Source organism: Apium graveolens, chromosome 2 (genome assembly GCF_009905375.1).
Source record: "Apium graveolens cultivar Ventura chromosome 2, ASM990537v1, whole genome shotgun sequence".
Classification (NCBI taxonomy): Eukaryota; Viridiplantae; Streptophyta; class Magnoliopsida; order Apiales; family Apiaceae; genus Apium; species Apium graveolens.
The window spans coordinates 127,776,192-127,789,936 of NC_133648.1; positions in this window are offsets into that span (position 1 = coordinate 127,776,192).

Consider the following 13,745-nt stretch of genomic DNA (forward strand, 5'->3'; position numbering starts at 1 on the left):
TCCATGACTCTGAAACGTAAAACTCATTCCCCCTTTCCCCAAGTAGAAACTTGTTGATACGGCTCCACCAAGAAGTCGTATCTAGTTGGAAAGGAGAACTCACCGATATTTCCCAGGCGATGCCTGTTAATGGATTAACTTGTTCCGAGAATTTTACTTCCCGAGTGTTGAGTAAGTAATCGATTCATTTAACAAAACAGCAACCTTGTTGCGAATATAAAACACACCACAGAGCCGGATCCCTCAGGTTTTGAGCGAGTATTTAAATCCCCTTCGAAAGGAGGATCTTAAATATAAAAATGAGTTTTGGGATCCGCTCTAACTTTTAAAAATCATTTTGAAGACTCGCAAAACATTTTTAAGAATGTTTGGAGTGATGCTGATTTAACAAAATAAATCAGTCCCAATATATTAGAAAATATCTGAATATTATTATTTAAATAATATTTCCATAAAGAATAATCTTTATAAAAATAATTGAAGTAGAAGTTTTGAAACTTATACTTGAAATGAATATTAAATATCCAAAGATATACCTATACGAAAGTACTATCTTTATTTGAATAATCAAAAGTGAGTTTGATTATCGACACCTTATTCTTTAATAAAATAAAGAATATATCTCAGCAAATAATCGGAGTAATAGATCCTCAAATGAATATTCAAATAATATAAAATAAAATAAGCTGAGTCATAAGCCCTCGAATGAATATTCGAAATAATATTCAATAAATAAATAAGCTGAGTCATAAGCCCTCGAATGAATATTCGAAATAATATTCATTAAATAATAAGCTGAGTCATAATACCTCGAATGAATATTATAAATAATATTCATTAAATAAAATAAAGGAGTCATACATCCTCAAATGAATATCCAAGTAATATTCAATAAATAATATAAAGGAGTCATAAGTCCTCGAATGAATATTCAAGATAATATTCATTAATAAAATAAAGTTATCGAATAAACCTTATTCGATTAATAGTTTTGAAAACTATAACCATATATATATATATATATATATATATATATAAATATATATATATAAAATCTACTCGGGATCCTCGACTCCCGGTTTTAGAAAATGTTTTCACCTTTGGGTCCCTATACTAAGGGTATATGCAAATTACCGCTATTCTCTAGCATAGGTATTATCAACTGAACCAACAGATATATATGGCAAGAATATGAAACAGGCATGCATATATATACCATATCAGCATGCTTCAATATATCGCAAAATTTGCTAATTAACCAACATGCATCTATCACAAGATAATGCATATACATATATACATCACAACAACAATATAACGGGTAGAAAACTTGCCTGAGCGACTTGGGGGTTACGAATGGCTCTGGACGAGTCTGGTAACCTATAAGAAACAAGTAAGTTGGAATTAAACCAAAGTCACTTGTAAATCTATACTTTAACTAACTTAGACTCTAACGCTTGTTTTGCGCTCGCTGGTTCTCTTAAGTCACTCGAGTACCCTCGGCTCCACCATTTTTAATAATTTAACCTTTACGAGTTTTAAGGCGATTCCTTCGCGAGTGTCTTACCAACTGCCTAACACACTTACCTTAAATGTTTCATGCATTAATTAACCCTTTTTGGTCTTTCACCTATGTTTCAAAGTAAGGCGAGGGGAAAAGTTTCGTTCGCGAAACGCCGTTACTTGAAACGGTCGTTTCTCCTAAACCGTGCATCGGAATCGAACGAACTACATATCAAAACGAAGCTCGTAACATGAGCTATCTAAACATGGCAGTGGTCATAATCTAGCAGGGGGTTCTCGGGTCCTAATGTTATGCACAAAAACAGTCTAAAGAAAATCGGACGTTACGACGGCTATGTTTACGCGATTTCCAAATTTAAAACCATTCAAAACCAACCCAATTCAACCTCAAATCCAACATACAACCAACATCCATCCTTATCACATCATAACAACCCCAACCAATTCAATTTTAACATTCATGCTTATGCCTAAGCTTAACTTTAACCATACTTAAGTTCTTTTAATCAAAACAACAACATTTACCATTCCATTTCAATACCATTTCACTCCCAAACTCTAAGTCACAAACATCAAGCTACAATATCACCCTACTAATCAAAATCATCTTATAATACATAGGAATCTAGGGTTTGGAGATGATGTACCTTCCTTGAAGTGGTGGGAGGAGCTAGGAAGCCTTAAGAAGCTTTGAGAAGTCTTAGGAATGCTTGGATCTTCAAGAAAAACAAGAAAAACTTCAAGTTAAAAACTTGAAAACACTATTCATAGTCTTCTTCTTTGATTAAATGAAGAAGATGGAGAAGGAATTGATGGCTTAAACTCATGATATAGCCCTAACTAAGCATGAAGATGATTAGGGAATTAACTCACCAAATTAGGAAGCTTGGATCTTTGATTTTGAATTTCTTGCTCTTTTGAATAGTAAAAAGCCGAGAGCTCTTCAAGAACAAGCCTTGGTTCTTTTTGATTTTGATGAAAAAATGATTTTGCTTGGCTTGGTTGATTTGTTTTTGTGTTTGATTTAGTCATTTACCTTGTTGCCCTTGAATTTGTGTGGTTCTCATTCAACCACACCTCCTTCCTTCCCATGTCATGCCTATGTCATGTGGTGATGTCATCCTTCCCTCCTTGTCCTCTTCTCATTGGTTGGGTGACATCACTCTCTCTAATCCCTTTGATTAACTTCCTAATTGTTTGCCTAATGACCGCTGATCTGTTATACGGTTCGCTTAACTTTCGTTCTCGTTTATCGTTTGAAGGATCATACCCGGGATCTTATTAGTTAGGTTCCCTTAACCTTTCTCAATATATTATATTCCTTTTTATGATCCTCTACTATAATCCTTTAATTTAAATCCTTTTTATCCTGTTACCTTATACTCAATTCTCTCCGTATCTAGTGTATTTCCGGGAAAATCAAAGTGTTCGGAAATTGGATTCTGACGATCTTTACATACACTTATATACCACATAGAGTACTAATAATATCCCAGAAGATCAATAACAGAACCCCTACATAGTGTGGCATGAAAAGTTTTCTCATTCAGCAAAAACACTATTCATAAGGGTTTCAAAATTTCCCAAAAATTGGGGTTATTACAGAAAGGACCATCCAGACACTAGAGGATATGTTGAGAGTCTGTGCAATAGACTTTAAAGGAAGTTGGGATGATCACTTGCCGTTGATCGAGTTTTCTTATAACAATAGCTTTCATGCTAGCATCAGAATGCCACCTTATGAGGCCCTGTACGGAAGAAGGTGTCGATCTCCCTTATACTGGGATGAAGTAAGGGAGCGGAAGATGCTCGGACCCGAAGTGGTCCAAAGGACCAAAGACATAGTGGATCTCATCAGAGGACGGCTGGTAGCAGCCCAAGACAGACAGAAGAAATATGCAGACCTAGCCCGAGAGGACAAGGAGTATGAAGTAGGGGACTTAGTACTGCTGAAGGTATCCCCTTGGAAGGGATTAATGAGATTTGGAAAGAAAGGAAAACTAAGTCCAAGATACATTGGACCTTTTGAGATACTAAGACGGATTGGGAAGTTGGCTTACGAGCTAGCCTTACCCCCGAACCTACAACAACTTCATAATGTGTTCCATGTGTCAATGCTAAGGAAGTATCATCGGGATGCCAGACACATAGTGGAGTACGAGCATGTGGATATGCAACCAGATCTGACTTACGTGGAGAAACCAGTAAGGATTATTGATAAGAAGGAGCAGGTGCTTCGGAACAAAGTGATCAAGCTAGTCAGAGTGCTATGGCAGAATCATAATGTGGAAGAATCAACTTGGGAACTAGAGAGCGCAATGCTAGAGAAGTACCCCCATTTGTTTTCTATTTGATTCCGGGACGGAATCCTTTTAAGGAGGGGAGACTGTAATAACCCCAAAATTTTGAACTTTTTGTAACCCTTATGAATAGTGTTTTTGCTGAATGAGAAAACTTTTCATGCCACACTATGTAGGGGTTCTGTTATGGATATTCTGAGATTTTATTAGTACTGTATATGGTATATAAGTGTATGTAAAGATCGTCAGAATCCAATTCCGAACACTTTGATTTTTCCCGAAAATCTACTAGATACGGAAAGAATTGAGTATAAGGTAACAGGATAAAAAGGATTTAAATAAAAGGATTATAAGAGAGGATCATAAAAGGAATATAATGTATTGAGAAAGGCTAAGGAAACCCAAGTAATAAGATCCCGGGTATGATCCCTCAAACGAGAAACGAGAACGAAAGTTAAGCGAACCGTATAACAGATCAGCGGTCATTAGGCAAACAATTAGGAAGTTAATCAAGGAGGTTAGGGATGATGAGGTCATCCAACCAATAAGAAGAGGGCAAGTAAGGGATGATGACATCATAAGCATGACATAAGGGGAAGGAGGTGTGGTTGATTTAAAACCACACAAAGTTCAAAGTTAGAAAGGTAATTAACCAAAAACAAAACAAAAACAACCAACCTAAGCTAAACAAATAAAAAACACAAAATCATTTCATTTCTCCCACATTTGCTCTCGGCTTTTCTCCATTTCAAGAAGAAAAATTTTCAAAATTCAAGTTCTAAGCTTCCTTAATTGGTAAGTTAATTATCTAGTACTCCTTATGCATAGATATAGCTATCCTATGAGTTTAAGCCTCCAAATCATTCACAATCTTCTCCAAGAAATCAATGAAGAAGAGAATGAATAGTGATTTCAAGGTTTTTAACTTGATTTTTCTTGTTTTTCCTTTAAGATCCAAGCATCCCTAAGACATCTCAAGGCTTCTTAAGGCTTCCTAGCTACTCCAATCACTTCAAGGAAGGTATAACATCTCCAAACCCTAGCTTTACTTTGTATATTAGGATGATTTTGATAGTTATGGTAAAAGAGTAGCTTGATGCTTGTTGGTTTAGAGTTTGGGTTGGAATGGTAGTGAATTGAATGTTGAAATCTTATGGTTTGGTTAAAGGACTTAAGTATAGTTTAAATTCAAGTTTAAGAATAAGTATAAATTGTTAATATTGAGTTGATTGGGGCTGTTATGATGTAGTGTGGATGGATGTTGGTTGTATGAATGAATTTGGATTGATTGGTGGTTGAATTGGAATGGTATAAAATTGGGAAATCGCGTAAACATAGCCGTCGTAATGTCCGATTTACTTTAGACTGCTTTTGTTCATAACATTAGGACCCGAGAACTCCCTGCTAGGTTTTGACCATTGCCATTTTTAGATAGTTCATGTTACGAGCTTCGTTTTGATATGTGGTTCGTTTGATTCCGATGTACGGTTTAGGAGAAACGGCCGTTTTAAGTAACGACGTTTCGCGAACGAATCATTACCCCTCGCCTTACTTTGAAACCTTGGTTAAAGACCTTAAAGGACTAATTGGAGTATGAAACAATTATGTTAAGTGTGTTAGGCAGTTGGTAATACAATTGCGAAAGAATCGCCTTAAAACTCGTAATGGTTAATTTATTAAAAATGGTGGAGCCGAGGGTACTCGAGCGACTTAAGAGAATCATTAAGCGCAAAGCGAGCATTAGAGTCTAAATTGGTTAAAGTATAGATTTACAAGTGACTTTGGTTTAATTCCAACTTATATATTGTTTATAGGTTACCAGACTCGTCCCAAGCCATTTATAACCCTCGGTCGCTCAGGCAAGTTTTCTACCCGTATAAACTGTTGTTGTGATGTATATGTGTATATGCATGATCTTGTGATAAATGCATATTTGTTATTAGCAAATTCTTGCGATATATTGGAGCATGTGATATGGTATATATGCATGCCTGTTTCGTATTCTTGATTTATATATCTGTTGGTTCAAATGCTTATTAGTTGCATAATACCTATGCTAGAGATAAGCAGTAGTGGCGTATACCCTTAGTATAGGGGACCCAAAGGCGAACATTTTCTAAACCGGGAGTCGATGCTCCCGAGTATATTATATATATATATATTTATATATATATGGATATAGTTTTCAAAACTATTGATCGAATAAGGTTTATTCGATAACTTTATTTTATTTAATGAATATTATTTGAATATTCATTCGAGGACTTATGACTCTGTTTATTCTATTTAATGATTATTAATTGGATATTCATTTGAGGATGTATGACTCCGTTTATTTTATTTAATGAATATTATTTATAATATTCATTCAAGGTATTATGACTCCGCTTATTATTTAATAATATTCTTTATTTTATTAAAGAATAATGTTTCGATAATTAAACTTATTTTCGATTATTCAAATAAAGATCGTACTTTCGTATAAGTATATCTTTGATTAATTATTATTCATTTCAAGTATAAGTTTTAAAACTTCTACTTCGATTATTTTTATAAGGATTATCCTTGTGGGAATATTATTTAAATAATAATATTCAGATATTTTCTAATATATCGGGACTGATTTATTTTATTAAATCAGCAGTACTCTAAACATTCGTAAAAATGTTTTCGAGTCTTCAAAATGATTTCTAAAAGTTAGGGCGGATCCCAAAACTCATTCTTTTATATTTAAGATCCTCCTTTCGAAGGGGATTTAAATACTCGCTCAAAACCTGGGGGATCCGGCTCTGTGGTGTATTTTACATTCGCAACGTGGTTGTTGTTTTGAGAAAACAATTTGATTACTTGCCCAACATTCGGGAAGTAAGTCCCTCTAATTGAGTCGGCATAAGCGACAGGCCGGGGTACGGTCTATCAAAGTGTAAGTGGCTGGGTGGCAGTCCATCAACGCGTAAGAGGCTGGGTGGCGGTCCAGCACAAGGTCCTTATGTGGCCAGGGTAATGACCGGTGGGGGATTCATCCATCTACTAGTAGAAAAGGTTACTTATTGGTATCTTTTCCTGATCAGCAAGATATCGGGTTTATGCCAAAATTCTTTTCCTTTCCAAAATTCATTGGATGTTACAAACTCTGTTCATACTTTACATAACAGAGGTTCTAGGAAATGTTTAAGAGATATATATGTGGATATATATATCGGGACTAAATAAAGTATCTCATAACTTTATTTCATTCAATAATATTTCAAAGATTGAATCTATTCAAGTCTTAACTTGTGGTCTCATCTATGGGATTACCCTTTTTAAACCTATAATACTTTGAACAGTGGTAGTTCAAGTAGCCTTATAAATGATATAAGTATAGTGAAGTATTTGGTAACTTCATCCCTTATTTTTACTTATATCCAGTAAGTAATTATCTTACACTTGATAAAGGATTTTAGTAAGTTATCCATTTAGATACTTGCATTATTATTTACACTATATATTATCTGGCGAGCTGTAATGCTCACTCTTGCTTTATTTCTTCATCACACAACAACAGTTAGGAAAGATGGCCAGACTCAAGCAGACCCAGCGCAAGAGCGTGGGAAGCGCCCCGCACCTTCCCGTTGAGATCATAGCTGTTATAGCTGCACAGGTAGATCTATTTGTAGATCAGACCTTCTACTTTTGGGAATCAATTATGTATAATTATAACTTGTGGCAGATAATGGCAATTAATTATAAACTTATCAAGTAATCATTTTTGGGTTGTAATAACTTTTAAATTGTGGATTCAAAGACTTGTACTTATTTCAATTTCATCTCTGAGACTATAACGGGTTGTGGTGTGTGTTAGTGTGGGGTCATAATATGAGGTTATTTATTGTTAATTAAGTGAAGTGATATTGTGGAAAGAAAGACTGTGACGACCCGGATCCCTGACCCCGGATCTGGGGGTGTTACACGTACTCTAGTTTAGGGCAGTTCCAGTCAATCCTCAATAGCCGTCAGGGTTACGTCTCTGAAACCCTTGACTAAACTCATAGACTTGCTCCTCTGATTGAGTTGCTGACTCACATCTATATATATAAACCTTCCTATACCCTTTTGACTCTACTCCTAACCTAAATCAGGTAGTCAAATCTATAGCTTTCATACCAACTGTGACGGCCTCAACCCCGGGGTTAGGATTTGACGTCACTAATCACAACATAATTTAAATCATTAATAATATAACTACGACCCCTTTACCAAGACCTTTTTCCAGGTTTAAGTATGACTTAGGTTACATTTAATACAAAACCAACCTATAGCAATAATCTGAACAATACTATCTTAATACAGCAACTCAACAGACCCTCTTTGGTCCAACCCAACTACCTCAGAGGAGCCTGACACGAAAGAAACTGGAACTCTGCCCTGACTACCGTGCAAGAATCTCCTAGGCATTTGCAATACATATATGAAACATTCTGCAAGGGTGAGCAATCAATTGCTCAGCAATAGCAATATATGATTAACAAGTAAAAATGATTTAAAGAAAAACAATTATAGGAACATAATTCATAACTTGTTAGAAACATGTAAAATAGGTATAAACTGTATATCAAAACTAGAATGCTCTGTAAAACAAAATAAACTGTCGTGTGCTGTGCATAAATACCAGAGTTCAATTTTAGCATGCTATTTTTATTTTCAACCCTTCCGTTCCATTACAGGAACCATAAAACCATTTGTCCCATTACGGGGACCCAAAACCATCTATTCCGTTACTGGAACCTCAATCACTTGTTCCATTACTGGAACCACAAAATCATCTTTTCCGTTACGGGAACCACTAAATCACAATCAGATATGTAGATGTTATCTAGGGATGGCTGATCAGGCCTCCACACAAATTATCTAGAATAGTTGGCCGGGCTATCACATAAACTGTCTAGGAAATCTGATCGGGCTTTCACACGAAATCACCGGATCAGCAGAGACTAGCTAGGTCTCTAATTAACTATGCTGGACTAATCGGTTATGTAATGCGCGCAACCGAATTAGCCACTTACACAATGTTATCCAATATCTGATTCGTTTTATCCAGTTTCAAAATCACTTTTACCTATCTCTTATTAAAATCAATTCTGTCACAGCACACTATTCAAAACCTCTTTTCCATTCTTAGTCACACTTTAGAGATAGGTATTTTCAGAAGTTAGTTTTCCCCAAAAACACATACTTAACAACATTTTCAAACACAGGGGATACGTAACTTAAAACGTTTTTGTTCCATTACGAGAATAAAACATTTAGCTATTCATACGTACTAAACCATAAAAGAATGGTCAGGGGTACTTGCCTTGCAGAGCTTTACAAATATTATCGATTGACCTTGAGCCGACACGGACGCTCAGACTTTAATGTCTAACCACTAGATTACCCTGGATTCGATTTCAACACTTGGATCCTTCGATTGGAACCTTCTTGAGCTCTTCGAATGTCCACTAGGCTATTCAACGCCCACTCTTAGGCCTTTCGACTAGTACCTACAAAGTCGAACCACCCACTTTAGACCTTCGATTATGCTTGACATATCCTCGCTAACAATTTACCCGAACGTTAACAAAACCCGACTCGTAACATACTTTATATAATAATACACGTATCAATTAGGGTTCACGTTTTCGAAAATCGGTTTGGTGTTCATTTTCGAAAAATATGTATGTCTGTCCTTTTTTGAAATTAGGGTTATCGGTTTTAGAAAAGTATTTCACCATAACACATAATCAGGTTTCGTATAAAGTACTTATATATAATCAATCGACGTTCCGATAATTACCGTATACGGCCTCGCATTTCCGTAATTTAATTTTTCGGAAATCGGGCAACACTTCCTTTGATTATCGGCTAACCCGTCGAACATCCCGACGTCAAATCAATTCACAACAACTATAACGACAATCCAATCACAATCCAAATGCACGAATCCCAATCACCGATTCATACCAATAATACCCGTCAAAATCCATAAATTCCCAAATTTCAAATCAATTATAATCACTAATTATTATTCGTATTATATATATTTTTTTAATTTGTAGGACTCAGAACAACGTCATCACCGTCCACCGTCGGCTCGCCGAGGCTCATTGCCGACGGTGGTAAAATTTATTGGTGCCCGAAAATATTCGGGTTTCCAAATAAATTTTCCAGATTAATTATGATTATTTCCTGCACGAAATTATAATTTATATCACGAACATTATTCAATTATTAATTTCCTGCAACAAAAATCCAAAATTTTCATATCAAAGCACGCACAACAGATTGCTAGCCAACATAACCAACACGTGCTACACGCGCACATGAACACACACACAAAACGCAAAACACACACACCAACTGTAATATACACGCATATGCGTATATATATACAAATAAATTTCCATGACTGAACTAAGACACAAGCCGGAACAGAGCATCACCGGAAAAGAAAAAGGAAAGCGGTCGGAAAAGAAACACCGACAACTTACCGGAAAGACGCACACTACAAAAAATCATGCACAACACACACAATTGTCACCTGCCGTACAACCAAGACAGCGGCAACAGGCGGTGGAGAGTAATTCGCCGGAAGAACAGGGGCAATTCGAGGAAAGACAAAACCAGAACAGAGAAAGGAAGAAGAATATAACAGAGAGGGGAGGGAGTTTCGTGGGAGAGAAAGAGTGAAGAGAGGGAGAGAGATGTAGGAGAAATCAAGAGAGAGATTGAGAGAAGCCGAGAGAGACACAACGAGAAATGGGGTGGTATTTGTGTTATTTTATTTGTTTAACTGAGCAGCTGTCACGTATCCTGCAATTAACAAGGAAGAGACACGTGTATAATTAACACCCGACAGCCTAATTTTGTACCGTATTTTCGCAAACTATTGGACTAGGGTGTGCATAAAACAAATTCATAAAATTACGAAAATAGTCTTAAAATTTTCTAAAAATCCCAAAGCTAATAAAATAAAATTTTCATGATTTTTAAAGTATTTTTGAAATGTAACTCGTACCCGCATTTAAAAATTAACGAACCGAGCTGCACTTAAAACAAATTCAGAAAATCACGAAATTAGTCTCAAAATGTTACAAATATCCCGAAGTTTATAAAAACATGAATTTCTTAATTTTAAAATATTTTCTGAAACATAATTTATACCCGCTTTTATAAATTAAACGAATCAACGCGCGGGTGAAATTAATCCCAAAAATCCCAAAATAATTTTAAAATTTTTGGAATATTCCAAACTTAAATAAATATGAGTTTCATAATTTTTGAAGAATTCTTGAATTAAATACATATTTTACAAATAAATGAAATCAGAAAATCATACAGGGCTAAATAATTAATGAAATATTGATATCTAAATTTTATAAAATCCCATAAATAATTATTGTAATTATAAAACCATAAAAACAATTTTAGAAACATTTCAAATATTTATGCAAATAAATTTGCATTAAATCCACTTTTAAAAGTGAAAACAATTCAATACAATTCCATAATTAATTACGGCGAACAAACTGGTACACCATAAATCACACATAGATAATAATAAAACAACATCGAGCTGACAAAAGCTATACACATATTTTATTTATTTAATAATTCCATAATTACGTATTTAAATAATACAAAAATACACGATTCGTTATATCCTTCAACTCATGAGCATCTTTTACCTATATTTCTCAATACCTCGAATGGTTCGATATATTTAAGACTCAACCCGTCCCTTCTAATCACACCTAACCAATCGCTTTCAAGGTGAAACTTTTGTCAATACCAACGATCCTACTTTGATATCCACACTTTTCGATGCAAATCCTCTTTCTTTCTTTGTATATCCCGAGCTAATTCAACTCTTTTCCAAATCAACATCACTACGCACTCGATGTGCTGAATTAACTCAGAACCCAACAACATCTCTATTCTCACTTCCTCTCACTAGTGTGGGGATCCACACTTATGTCCATACCAGGCTTCGCAAAATAGCATCCCCTACTAGCCTGATAACTATTAACATAGAAAAGTTCAAACAATGGTAGGTGATTACCTCAGTTTTCTTTAAGATCCCAAAATATATACTCACAACATATCCTATATCGTTTGAATCATCTTCTCCTTGAGAGTGTTACAAGAAATTTGATCTAAATTGTTACAACTGACTGAAGACCAGTGTTAACTTTATAATTCAGTTAACTGGTGGTTTACATAGTGTACAATAAGATATGCTATTAGCTTTTCTAAACTATCACTTGTCATTTTTATGTATAGAAAAGTTGATCTTCCAATTCTGGCTTAACATATCTTTAGCATCCTTTGATAATTGTAATCTTCCTCTGTCAGTTAATCTTCACCATTGATCTTGCACATTCTTCAAGCTGCTTTTTGTAGACTTGTCAATCCAGCTGTTTGGATTATTTGTTGATTATTAATCTTGAATATTGAACTGGTCTGTGATTTTATACTTTGAGAATTTTACTCGAGATCTCCAATTAGGCATATAGAGATCTTGACATCTCGATAATTATAATGACTTATCGAGATCTCTAATGCTCTAGTGAATTTGACTTATAGAGGTCTCTGAGTTCTCGAATGAAACTTTAGCTTGTCGAGATCTCTCAGCATCATGTCTTCACTTTGTCTTATCACTAACTTAGAGTTCTCTAGTGAATTTTGACTTATCGGTATCTCTGAGTTCTCTAGTGGACTTTGACTTATCGATAACTCAGAGTTCTCTAATAAATGTAGACTTGTTGATAACTCTGAGTTCTCTAGTGAAGAAATGACTTGTCGATATCTCCAACCTTCATGTCTTCTTGACTTGTAGATATCTCTCTGAGTTCTCTAGTAGCTTTCCTGACTTCTCGATAAGTCATTTAGAGTTCTCGAATGACTTCTCTATAACACTAAATTTGTGACTTGTAGAGATCTTGACAGAGTATTTTTATCCAAACAGATTTATTTAACTCCAAGCTTCTTCAAAATTCTTCTGAGGCATGATCATCTTGATCTTCTTCCGAATAGAATCCTTAGGCTTGATACTGTTTCAGGAAAAAGATTCCAGTCTGCTCCTTTGTATTTTACAGACTTTAAGTGTTATAAGTACAAATACAAACTAAGATAACAATACAACTTACTTAGGGTTGTCAATATGACTTAGTCTTGTTAAGATACAGGCATGTCTTGCACAACAATCTCCCCCAATTGGTGAGAAGATTGCCTAACACACATTCATGCATGTTAACAAGATTAATCCCAAGCTTAACAGATTATGAAAAGTAACAGTTCGTTATTCTCCTTAGATCAGATGTCCATTTAGCTTTGCTTCACACTTTGATCAGGAACACTAATGATATTGTTATCTTCAGTAATCTTTGACATCGTCACTTATATATTACAATCTCCCCCAACTTGTTCATTATGAAATTATGCACAAGTTCTGATTGATGATGTCAAAACTCTAACTAAATGCATAAGTCAATCTCCCCATTTTGTCTTCTTTTGTGAGTTTAACAAACTTTACTTCTATACATGTCTTCAATATTATCTGCATCAACATTTCCCTTGTAAAGTTTGTACCACCAGTGCATTTAGATTTACTCTTCTCTCCCCCTATCAAGAAGAGAGTATTATTGTCTGGAAACATCCAACAGCTGTTTTTTCATTTAGATATATTCTCATCCTTTTTGATATTATCTCTAGGTGGAAATATTCAACTAGATGCACGTTGTTCAAGCTTTTGTCATTGTCCATTTAGAACAATATCTGCAGCTTCAAGCTTCAGTGATTTCTGTAGTGATGAATTTAACAGGTAGAATAGGAGACTTTACTTAGACCTGCAGAAAAAGTCTTTCAGTAAAAAAAGTCCTAAAGTCTCTGTTCTTATAATAA